Source organism: Cannabis sativa, chromosome 9, assembly GCF_029168945.1.
Source record: "Cannabis sativa cultivar Pink pepper isolate KNU-18-1 chromosome 9, ASM2916894v1, whole genome shotgun sequence".
NCBI classification, from domain to species: Eukaryota; Viridiplantae; Streptophyta; class Magnoliopsida; order Rosales; family Cannabaceae; genus Cannabis; species Cannabis sativa.
In genome coordinates this window covers 19073360-19083990 of record NC_083609.1, presented here as the reverse complement: position 1 = coordinate 19083990, position 10631 = coordinate 19073360, and the positions used below count along the sequence as shown (strand labels likewise).

Sequence of the window (10631 nt, the reverse complement as noted above, 5' to 3'; positions counted from 1 at the left end):
CTCTCGCATATATATATATATATACATATTTCATCATACTGGCGTCACTATCACTATCATTTCACATTTAAGTTATTAGTGCTCCATTAAATCTCATTCGGAAATTAAGGTATATCATTTGATAGTTTTGAATTTGTAGATACAGAGTTAACGTTTCTAATATATATATATATATAACACTATATTCTAATTAATAAATGTAAAATTTAGGTTTTTCGTAAGAAACTCATTATTGGTTCTCAAGGATCACTCTCATTACAATCAAGGCTAGAACTCCACATTCGAGGTAAGAAAATTAAGTAGAAAAACATAAGTTTTCTGTATGTAATAACATTCATAGGAAGAGTGGGAATAGTAAAAGAGAAGTTAACTAAGGTCTTCTGCCTGACTCTTTATTGTTTGTTATTTAATGTACTGTATAATATATATTTAAATAATATGTTTATAAGATTCATGTTATTTATGTATGTTTACAGTATTAGAGCATGGCCATTGCTAAGGTATATATTTAAATAATATGTTTATAAGATTCATGTTATTTAAGTATGTATGTAAATAGTGTGTTTATAAGATTCACATTATTTAATTATGATTGTTATGTTATTTAAATAATGTATAGTAGTTTGCCATTATTTAAATTAGATAGATTATAGTTTATGTGACATGGTTTGACTGAGAAGATAATGGTTAAATACTTGACTGTTGGGTCTATATGGTAGATAGGGGGCCATTTAGTAGTGGGTACGATTTTACTGAACCCAGCCCTCCGCCATTTAGTCCAATAGCTCGAGTTTATTTTCCAAAGTCGGACTCGGGCGTAATCATTATTATGTGATTTAGCTTAGAACCTAGTTATTAGTGACTAGTGATATAATTAAGTTTATGTTTTGTTATCTGTCTAAATATGTGCATGTGCATTTTAGTTAGGATCTACTTTTATTTATGTGACTACCTGGCACACATTTTCTTACTGAGTTTAGTAGCTCACCCTTATCAAATTACCATGTGCAGACCAAGGAGTCTAGAATGTCGGTGGCGAGTGGAACTTTGGACGCTTGTGTGTGTGAACTCGCTGAGGGCCATATAACTGCGGGCGGTCTAGGGCGCTCTGTTTATTTATTTATGTTATTAAACTTATGTCGCAATTATTTTAGTTATTGATTATTATGTTTTTTTTACGAAAACTGGCCAGTTGTGAACATTTTCAAGTATTAAATAAAAATGCGCCATTACGATTTTCCGCGTTTAACGCTTGTAAATAAAATAAATATTTTTATAAAAGTACGGGCGTTACATAGTTGATCCTAGATCAAATGATCTTAATCCTTATATGATTAGGCTCAATCTCAAGATTATTATTCGTGTTCTTTGATTTGTTAGTTAAGCCTACTTTTGGGTCAGGGTGATACGTACATTTTGGGAACACGGTAGTGCAATTGTGTGGGAGCGCTAACATAAATATGGAATCTATAGCTTCTATCTGGCGAATAGAAAGTAAAGGATGATTTCCTTCGAGCTTGACCAAACGAAAATAAATGGTGGAGTACTCATTTCACATAGCTGAATTATCATTTATACGGGGTTAAGTGTTTTAAGGATAAAATACATTGTAGGGTGTTACGGTAATCTAATCCCTTTACAGTGTAGATCATTCATATAGAGGATCATTAATCAAATTAGGATTATAACAATGGATAACTAATGACATGTCTATATGGTGGAACATATAGAGCGTTCTATATACTGAGAGTGCAATTCTAAGTTCTATGCGTGGATTCAACGAAGAATTAATAAGTCAGTGAATTTAGGTTGTAAATTCTTGATCTGCTTATTGGAAGCTCGGTTATATAGACCCATGGTCCCCCGACTAGTTCAGACAATATTACTTGTAAGACTCATTTAATTGGTTTTGATTAATCAATTATAATTCTCAAATTAGACTATGTCTATTTGTGAATTTTTCACTAAGGACAAAATTGTAAAGAAAGTGTTTTTAGGGCATATTTGTTAATTAAGATACTTTCTATGGTTCAATTAATAAATATGATAAATGACAATATTATTTAATAATTATTTATAGTTATTAAATAGTTAGAATTTGCATTTAAATGGTTGAATTTGAAAATTGGCATTTTTGAGAAAGTAAGATGCAGAATTGATAAAACTGCAAAATTTGCAAAAGTGAGGCCCAAATCCATAAAGCCTTGGCCGGCCACTTTTATAGGAAATATCATCTGATATTTTCATTATTTTAATGCCAAATAATTCAAGCCTAACCCTATGTGGTATGCTATAAATAGATAGTGAAGGCTTCAGGAAATATACACTTTCACATCTTGTTTCCTTCAGAGAAAAACCTGAGCCTTCTCTCTCTATACCTAGCCGCCACCTTCTTCTCTCTCTTTCTTCTTCATTCTAAATTTTAAACCTCTTAGTGATAGAGTAGTGCCCATACACAGCAAGTGATACCTCAATCATAGTGAGGAAGATCGTGAAGAAAGACATTCAACAAGAAGGAGATTCAGCATTACAGAAATGAGAGAAAGAGATCCAGGTTCAGATCTTGATAATACTCTACGACAGAAAGGATACAAGGGTTAGAGATCTGAACGAAAGGAGACAAATTATTCTGCTGCACCCAATGTAAGGTTTCTCATACTTTATATGTGTTTAATTTATAATCGTTTTAGAAGTTCATATTTAGGGTGTTAATCAACATACTTGTGAGTAGATCTAAGATCCTGGTAAAATAATTTCCAACAAGATCTTCTCCCAAGTCCACATGGGGTTCACCATTTGTAGGCTCGCCAACTCCTTGTCCTGTCTCTCCAGCATAGTACTGGAGATGAGATTCAGTTGTTGTTCTTTGGGGTTGTCGCCCATGAGTCCTTCCTTTAGTAGGAGGCGACACTGGAGGGTCCTCCCTTGGAGGCAAGGGATTGCTATTCAGATCCACAAGGATGTTTGTGTCAGTTTGGCCACTTGTAGTGGTTAGACTTGGTGCCTATTATGGTGACAAGATTGGACACATCTGTCGTGTTAATAGGAATTCCAGTTGTGGGTGGAACATGAACATCAGGATCTGCAGTCTGTGGGTCTTTAGGGAGACCCAAAGATGCAGATGGTGCAATCGGAGTTCTTCTCTTGTTAACCATTGCATTGATCAAATACAATATCCACTCGCTCTAAATGAAAGTACCAAATTGTTCGCCTCAAAAAGTGATCAATCGATAGCAGGGTCGTATAAATTTGATGTTTGTCACGTGTTACACAATTAGAATTAGAAAGTAAAGAACACAGAGAATTTTATAGATGTTCAGCCCCGTGAGGTAGCGGGTAATGACCTACTCCCATTTTAGTTGTAGGGATAATACTATTCAAATCACTATAGGTGAGATTTGATACAGCTCCTTTAAGGATACAAAGTAGGAATCAAGGTTGGAAAATCTCAAGTATTGAGAAAGCTTGTATGGGCGTGTGAGAAAATGAGGAAGAGAGAGTTATCAAATTTAGAGACTTAGGCTTAGAATGAGGCTTAGCAGTTAATGGCCTGGAGGCTAGGATTAGACTTAGGTTTTTCTAGGTTAGAGTTAAGGCATTTACATAGGAGAGCTTAACCCTAATTTACAACTGAAATCCTTCGATATTTGTATATTAAATTTATTAATTACAAAAGACTAAATTTTCCTTAAACATAGATATTTTCTAGCTACTTTATTGGGCGGTTAGGGCCCAATTCACAGTCCACGTGTAAAATTGTACAGAAATTCTTCCAGGTCCTTTCTTGGCCAGCCAAACACCTGCAGGAAGCAGGCTGGCCGGCCTTGTGAAGTCTAGAGGGTGGCTGGCCATAGGACTGGCCAGGGGTGGCCGACCAGCTCCTTTGTGGAAGCTGGGTTGGTTGAGGTGCTGACTTGGCCTTCTTGTTGGTGACTTGTATTGCCACATGGCGTTGATTTTGTCCACATAAGCAAGGCCACGTCAGGTGGGCAAAATTGGGGTAACAATTATCATATAATAATAAATAATATTAACATTTCTCACACACATACACAATCACAAATCAATTTACAATTAGTTTTACTTTTAAATATTCTAATTGTATGGGGAAGCCAAATAAAAACATAATATATATATATTAATTATATAACAGGGTTTTTTGGTGGGTTTGGGTTTTGGGTTTCTCAAATTTCTAGAACTCGAACCCAGCCTGGTTTGGTACCGGGTTGAACCTGAACCCGCCCTGCACTTTTCTAAACCCAATTTTTTTGGTTTTTTGGGTTCGAGTCGGTCAAGTTTTTCAGGTACAAATATTTCGCCCTAGCTTCAGTTAGGCCTTTCAAAATGAATGGTGAAAAAGAAAAAGAAAAAAAAAATGAAATAGCTACTGATTTGTTAAGGGCAAATACCATTTTAGACTTTATATTTTGCAAAAGTTACCGATCATATTCTCTATTTTATTAAATTACAATTCGAAACTTGTATATTTTAAAATAGTATGAAATAATATCTTTAGCTGATTTTTTGTCAAAATAAAATTGAATAATAACTTGACTTAGAGATGTTATGACTAGACAGATTACAAATTTTGTATCTATTCCTATTAGAAATTGGTTTCGGGTTGGTTATATTAAAAAAAATAACAAAAATTGAGCTCAAAATACTATTTTATACCATTATTAAAAATACAAAAAATTTATCAATTTATAAATAAATGATCTAATCAATAAATTTTACCAAAATTCAAAATAATATTTATCTTTTTTTTAATTAATTTATTTATTTTAATATTGATTAAGAAAAACTTACTTTAGGGGGATGAATCACAATAAAACAGTTTATCATCATACTAGGGGTTTATGCTGCTGTACACTACACTACATAACATCTCTGATTTAAATGATATCAGGAAACCATTATAGTATTTGACATGTATCTTGGTCGTAGAAACTACACATAATATAAATGTTGTATTGGCTGAAATCTGAATTGGTCGCTCTATTAACATTAGCTTCAATTTGCATAATAAATATATAGAAACTTTAAAGCAAAGAAAAGCTTTTTGCCAGATATTTAGGATTACAGCTGCTGGGAGTGGGACAATGGCAATAGGCGGCTCACTTTTCAATATCTCATGCTTGACAATGGCCCTTGCAGCAATATAATAAATGCATAAATAGTGGATAATGAATCTTTTATATAAATATATAAATCTCAACATTTTATGAGTCTAAAGAGTCATTGCCATACACATTATGTCATATCAATATTATGCAATTACGTGCCTAGATCTTATATGGTTGGATATATGATATGATTTAAATTAGAATGCGAAGTGGACCACACAGTTTTGAGTTTTATGGTGGGACTTGTTGCTAGTGGAATTTGGGAGAACAAGTAAAGCATAATCTTTTTGGCAAGTACAGTAGATGATTTTCTTTTTAAGACAACATTATTGGTTATCTATTATGTGTACAAAGTTTCGATTCATAAAAAAAAATAGTAGACAAAATTTCCCCAAATGAAACTAATTGATGTAGGATCAATAAAAATGAATGCCTAAGTAGAAGAAAAATGGGATAAAACACAATAAACAAATTTCAGGTTTGGCCTGATAAAAAGTTTGTCACTACAATTACCTCTAAATATGGATGTTGTTTAATAACGAATGATAATTTGAAGCTTCACTAAAGTGGATTTATAGAAACTTGAAAAGGGTCATTCAATATAATACTTTCCCCAATTAAAATGCAGATAGTACAGTTTTTTTCATTTGAGGAATGATAAATTACACATTATAACATTTAATTTGAGTGTAAAAATTAAGATTATGTCTATTATTACTCATTTTATTATCATTGAGCTACACTTCAAATATTACCAGTGCTAGATCCACTGTACTTGAAACAACATAATTTCATTTTCAAGGCTGTATTAAACAACATAATTTCATTTTCAAGGCTATTCCATTTCATGTAGAACCCAAAAATAAAGATGCTTAGCTTCACACACTGATGTCGCCCAATTAATTACACTGCGGTCGTTGTAGTAAACGGGCTATGTCGTATCCACATGGAGGTAAATTACCACTAAAGATTATTATAAATAGAAAATGATATAAATGTGTGAACTAAAAATAACAAAAATGATGAGATGAGAAAGTTGATTAGATAAAGAGTTTTGTAAGGTAGAATTGTAGTTATGCAAATTTGATTCTAATAGCGATATTAATTCAAAATACAATTGCAATTCTACACCATTAATTATAATTGGAAGATATATATGTTAAAAGCACAAATTAATTAATCTTACATAAATTGAATCTCACATCTAACTTGACAGCATATCATATTATATATCATAAATCGACAAAATACTGCTATTGGCAGGATGTAGTAAATGACATACAATATAATAAATATACCAAAATATTAATAGCTTAACTTACATAAGAAAAGCATGACTAGACTTATATAAAAGATACTATTAACTTTGGAAGAAAAATTAGAAGATGAAAAATAATTTAATAAATGAGATATGGAGATGAAGCACAAAAGAATTAATATCAATATTAAGAATAAAAAGTATAATATCTACACTCTAACCTCACCAATATTTCTAAAATAGTTCCCTCTTTTATCACATAAAATAAGTAAAAATAATAGAGAGTAGAATTTTACTACTCTAGAAATGTGATGCCTTTTATAGTGAGAAATATGCTTTTTAGGTGTATAAGTGAACTATTAGATAGTGGAGGAAGTGGCTCCAAAAACTGAGAAGAAATTGGTCACGTAGCAAGCACACAAGAACTATGCATTGACACAAGAAATAAAATGGAACGTGGTGCACTACCATTCTCTTTTTTCGGCTTGAATACGACTTCGTTGAAGGAATTATCAATTGATCATATCAGAACTTGGGCCTATGTGAAGAGTTGCTTACTGGGCCGTACATCCAAGGAAACATGTTCAATTAACATGATTACATGAGGGAAATTTACAAAAATACTGGAATTTGGGTTAATTTTTACAAAAATACAATCACACGGAAATTTTTTAAAAAATACTGTGTTTTTATAAAACATCAGTAAAACACAAAGCAGAACAACTCAAAACAACAGTAGAACACTAGTAAAACACCAGTAGAATACCAGTGAAAACTTAACACAGTATACTGCAGTATGAAACTTATAAAAAAATATAGTAAAAAAGTAAAAAATACCGCCTGACAGTATTTCTGTAAAAAAATGGCAAAAGTTAGTATACCATGTAAATTTCCCTTACATGATGAATGGAAGATGGTGGCACGTTTTTGACTTTTATCATTCCTTTTTAGTCTTTCATATTGGGCTTTTTCTCCTTTGTGATTCACTTTGGGCCACTAAATTTGGATCTTTTTCTTTTTCTTTTTCTTTGCAAGAATACCACTTTTCAAGAATGTTAATATTTCGTTTATATCATTTTGCTTAAATCTGAAAAATAACATAAAAATTAAAATAAATTAAATATTTCTAACTAAAATAAATTTATTATTAAAATCATGGAATACTTAATTTATATTTAATTTATATTAATTATATATGCATAAATAAAGACTTAAAATATACAAATTTGAGTCTTAATCACACAACAAGCCATTAAAGGAAAGAAAGAAAGTGAATGAAAACTGAAAACATTGTTAGCTTTTAGTTCATATCACAAATATAGAGGAATGCACCTAAATGTTTTTCGCTTCATTGTACTATTAAAGAGAAAAGTATATACATGAACACTTCTCTAATGCAAGTGTCAACAAACAGTCTACAAATACAAAATGACCCCTGGTGAACAGCTTGTGTATGTAGTCAAAGAACATTACTGGTATACATGAAAAAACATACTCACCTTGCTTATTTCCCCACATGACTCAATATCCTACTGATCAGAGCTTCCTTCTTACCAAGTACTTTAACTCTGTTACAGTCAAAAATCCTTCAACTGCAAGTCGAAAATCATGAAATTTTTATTTTCTGAAATCTAAGGTGTAATCTAAAATAAATTGTTAGCCTTTATACATTTTCTACATGCTTAAGGATTCTTTTAAAAAAGCCACCATTATTGTATAAACTATGCAAAATTTTAATACGTCTAAGTTCTCTTTCCTTGTATTATTAAGTTCTCTTAGCAAGATAGAATCATAGATCACTGAAGCAAAACAATTCTCCAACCTCTCCATTGTCTGCAAGTTTACTCCAATCATACTTTGCATACTCATGAACTGCAATTTCGGAAGCAGCTTTTCTCTTTTTGGAGGCATCACTTTCCTTTTTGTCTCCAGCATTTTCAGTTTCCTCATCATAATGGTCCCCATAAATGGAAAGCTTAAACTCTTTTAAAGGGTTAATCGCGCCTGGTCTGTGAGGTAATGTACAATATATAAAATTAATTACAAATTACTAACAGGATGCAACGAGAAGACAAACATTTATTATCCTCTAACGCTGGATTTCCTTTTGGTATGCACAATTTTCTTGCAAGAAGAGTGGTTGTAGCCAAACATATTTACCTAGGCATGCCTTCCTCATCAGGTACTGTTTCATCTTTGATGTCTGGCATCTCATCTTCCTCCAAAGCCGCATAATGTTGCTTCAAAGCTGCAACAAAAACAATACGTGGGTACTGAAGCATCTTATTTTTTTTCTAATAAGAAAAAAAAACAGAGAAACACAATTGGTAATCTACTATCTCATAAAAGTCAAAGGCTATCATAGCACACTCAGCCATTCCATAAGGGCAATAATTCAGCTATAGAAAGGGTTTCATATCAAAAAAGAGGAGTTGTGAATACGGAAATATACCAGCGTTAGCGAATTGGCAATACTGAAAAATCTCTTAAGTCTATACGTTTCATTAAAGAAGCAGCCTTTCTGGTTTGCTCGTCAGTTGCTGAAGGTGCAGCAACACTTGAATGAAGTTGCAGAGTCTTAGTGTCTATCAGAAATGAAATTACCAGTAATTCTCAAATACAATCAACATCTTCCTTGCCTCTACATTGTCTCTGATATCATCTGTGTTGAAAAACGTATTGTAATTAATCATAATATTTTTCCTCTTTGTATGTCAAAAATAGAATACTTATCAAACACTACAGGAATCAATATCAACTGTCAACCAAAGCACCACAAACAATATAAAATACACAAATCAAGCATAAAAGTGAGACACCAAGATTTTTACGTGAAAACCTAATGCGAGAAAAACCACAGGACCGTAGTCCGCACAAATCATCCACTATCACCAAAGTTCAATAATGAAATTACAAAGTTCTCCTCTAGTAAAACTAAAGGTTCACAACAACAACAAGATTAAACAATCTTAGATCACCAATACAATCATCATCATCATCATCTCAAAAGATGAATACACAAATAAGAAAAAGTTTGGGCCTCACCAAGTGGGTATTATAGAAGAACATCTTAGAGAGGACAATCGCCAAATCTGAACTGGTAGATTGGTAGAGCGCCTTGGAAAGATTCACCACCCAAAATTTGAGCTAAAATGGATGAGAATCAACCACTTGATGTTCAAAGCAAAATACCAAAACCTTTTTCTCTCTCTAGCTTTATTTCTCTTCTTTCCCTCTCTTATTCTTCTCTCTTGGCTCTTGGTTTCACACGACACCACCATCAGTTTTTTCTTTTTATTTTTTCTTTTTATTTCCTTTAAATTGTAAATGGCCTTTTAGCCCTTATTGGTCCAAGCCCAAGAAATTAAGGGGCTGAATCAACAAATCTCCCCCTCCGCCTCAATTGGTGGGCTCTACTAAGCCCGCTCTTCGCCTACAAACTTTAAGCTTCTCTTTAGGCAAAGTCTTTGCACATATCGGAACCATTCTCACTAGTATGTAACTTTTCTAAGTGCAAATCTTTCATCTCAAGCACATCACGATTCCAATAATATCTAACATCAATATGCTTGGATCTTCAATGGAATGTTGAATTCTTGGAGAGGTGAATGACACTCTGACTGTCACAGTAGACAATGTATATTTCTTGTTGCAAGCCCAACTCTTGTAGGAACTTTTTCATCCAAAAAGCTTCTTCACAAGCTTCAGTTATAGCAATGTATTCAACTTCTGTAGTAGACAAAGCAACACACTTTTGTAACCTCGATTGCCATGAAACAGCTCCCCCTGCAAATATCACCAAGAATCCTGAAATGGATTTCTTGGAATCACAATCACTAGCTATGTCTCCATCTGTGTACCCATCAAGCATAGGTTCACCACTGCCAAAGCATAAGCACAACCTGGAAGTACCTCGTAGATATCTCAATATCCATTTCACTGCTTCCCAGTGATCCTTACCAGAATTAGAGGGAAACCGGCTAACAACTCCAACTACATGAGCAATATCTGGCCTTGTACAAACTATAGCATACATCAAAATGCCAAATGCATATGAGTAAGGTATTGAAGCTATTTCATGTTTATCCTTCTCACTTGTAAGACATCGTTTGGAGCTTAGCTTGAAATGGCCTACAAGTGGAGAACTAACTGCTTTAGCTTTGCTCATGTTAAATGTTTCAAGAACTTTTTCATCATAAGCTTCTTGAGATAACCAAAGTTTCCCATTCTTCCTGTCACAGAAAATC

At 33.0% G+C, this 10631-nt stretch overlaps 1 long non-coding RNA gene across 1 annotated transcript; it reads right to left on the bottom strand.

The window, feature by feature from the left end:
* Window positions 1-7711: 7711 nt before the first annotated feature.
* On the bottom strand, window positions 7712-9719 carry LOC115723067 (uncharacterized). Its single transcript, XR_009684463.1, has 4 exons — window positions 9430-9719; window positions 8837-9046; window positions 8545-8632; window positions 7712-8393 (listed from the first exon to the last, which is right to left on the bottom strand). It is a non-coding gene; the product is annotated as an uncharacterized LOC115723067 (long non-coding RNA).
* Between the last annotated feature and the right edge of the window lie 912 nt (window positions 9720-10631).